The sequence below is a fragment of the Oryx dammah genome, unplaced genomic scaffold, assembly GCF_014754425.2.
Source record: "Oryx dammah isolate SB20612 unplaced genomic scaffold, SCBI_Odam_1.1 HiC_scaffold_17, whole genome shotgun sequence".
NCBI lineage: Eukaryota > Metazoa > Chordata > Mammalia > Artiodactyla > Bovidae > Oryx > Oryx dammah.
The window spans coordinates 27,940,097-27,942,473 of NW_024070201.1; the positions used below are offsets into that span (position 1 = coordinate 27,940,097).

The 2,377-nt window shown below is 37.9% G+C and overlaps 1 pseudogene; it reads left to right on the forward strand.

The window, feature by feature from the left end:
- Window positions 1–2,027: 2,027 nt before the first annotated feature.
- LOC120877177 lies at window positions 2,028–2,147 on the forward strand (annotated as a pseudogene).
- Window positions 2,148–2,377: the final 230 nt, after the last annotated feature.

A 2,377-nucleotide genomic window follows, 5' to 3' on the forward strand; every position in this document is an offset into this window, starting at 1 on the left:
GAGAGAAAAATGCCCCAAGGGTCTTCAGCCTTGGTGTTTGCTTCAGCCAAGTTTGCAAAACATGTCTGTGTGAACTTAAGGCACAAGATATCTGATATAATGTTACTTCATTTTAACATTGGTTTGTCTCTTGTTTTTGTATGTCTGTATCTAGATGGATAGATAGATAGATTAATAATCTCCCCCAGAGATTTTCCATAGTATTTCAGCATTCCTGGAGACAACTAAAATATCATCTTAATTCCATCAATACCCCATTTTTAAAAAACCTGTACATGCTGATTTTACAAAGAACCCTTAGCTTGTCCTTATATAAAATACTAACAGAGGAAACTCAGGTCTGTAGTTTGTAAAGAAAAAATTGGCATAAAGTTTACTTAGAATAATAAAGAAGAAAAGAGGATATGATGAAAAAGGAAAAGAAGACTGAGAACAAAGTGGGGCAAAAAGGTAAAACTAGGAGGTGGGGAAAGAGAAGGAAGAGGAGGGAATTGAGAGCAGAAGAAAAACTAATTAGTGAACATGTAGTTTGGGGTGAAAATAGTAATTTCCCTTTTTGAAAACAGAATCAAAATGCAGAAGAATATGGCCAGTCAATATGTCAAATAAAATATAAATGGCATAGCAACCACATAACTAAATGGCATAGCAACCAAAGTGTAGCATGAGTATATAAATAAAACCATATGCAAAAAAGAGGCAAAGACCTCTGCCTAGAACAAAGTATTACTCAGAGAATACAAGAAAATTCTTCAAAATAACTTCATTCCCTAGAACCACTTGCTTAAAACATGCGTTAAAATAAAGGAAGCTTACAGGAAGAGAAAGATTAAGGAAACAAATTGAAGAGCACATGATACCATTATGGAGATAATAGATCCAATAGAAATAGAAAGTAAAAAAATAGAGGTCATTAAAAACTAAATTGCTAACAGAGGAAATGCTGGAGAAAAGCACAGAGAATGGGGAGGAAAATACAAAATATTAAAAAAATTAGAGAAAAAACTAATATCTATGGAAGACCAAGCTAATCCAACTAAAAAAAGTTGACAAGCCTGAGGTAGAAAATCCAATAAATTAAACAGAAAATATTTTCAAACATACAATACAAGAAAATTTCCCTGAATAGGGCAGGGTGGGATAGAGAATGACATCTGCAGTTTAAGTATAATGCCTACTGGGTTCTATTAATAGGAAAAATTAATTCAGAATACTCAAGATCACTGTACATTGAAATTAAAGTTTTGTTCCAGTTATTAAGCTATTGTTTCTCAGCTTCAAGCCCAGCCTCTATATTCAGGCTTCTGAAGCTGCTCCTGGGACTCTGTAGACCATACTTCTCCTTGGCCAGCTGGGGGAGGTCCTGCCAATAGCAGGTGATAGGAGACTGAAAGACTCAAGGGTAAGGACAGGAGTTGCTCTGTTCTGTCTGCTTCCCATCATCTTCCTGCAAACGTCCTAGTAATGTCAGTAACACCCTTTGCTTCTTTTTCACCCCAGAAGTTTTTTCTATAAGTAGTTGGGTACAGTTTTCAGTTTTTCCAAGTTCATAAAATCAGTCTGATTATTTCCTCCGCTCCACTGCAAAAGTGTGATTGCTCAATTGCTCAGTCATGTCCGACTCTTTGCAACCCCATGGACAGTAGCCTGCCAGGCTCCTCTGTCCATGGAGTTTGCCAAGCAAGAATATTGAAGCAGGTTGCCATTTCCTACTCCAAGGGATTTGCTCAACCCAGGGATCAAACCCACATCTCTTGTGTCTCCTGCATTGGCAGGTGGATTCTTTACCACTTCACCACCTGGGAAGAAGTATGAGCACCAGATGGCCAAAGTCCCCTTCCCCTGAGGTCTGAGGTTCTCCTCCAAGCTCCATATCTTAATACTTTCAGATTCTTTCTTTTGCTTTCCCAGTCCTAGTGGCAGTAGCTCTTCTTGCAATTGCTACTTCCATGATATCCCTCTGCCTTTTCAGTTTTCTAGTTAGCAATTCTCTATAATAAATTCTCTCTGTTAAAATACCTAGTAATAGCACTTGTGTTTGTTTTTGTTAAGCTTGGGGGCAAAGACTTATAGACAGATGCAAAAATAAACCCTCTTTTACAACTCATTGTTTAGTATGAGTTTTGATACAGGTAAGAAGGAACATGATACCTAAAACAGATTCAAATGATAGGGGTGTACTGATGAACTTAAAGATTTTTTCCAGGACTATAGTTGTTGTTCAGTCGCTAAGTGGTGTGTGTCTCTTTTTGACCCAATGGACTGCAGTATGCCAGGCTTTTCTGTCCTTCACCATCTCCCAGAGTTTGCTCAAACATATGTCCATTGAGTCAGTGATGCCATCCAACCATTTCATCCTCTGTCATCCCCTCTTCCT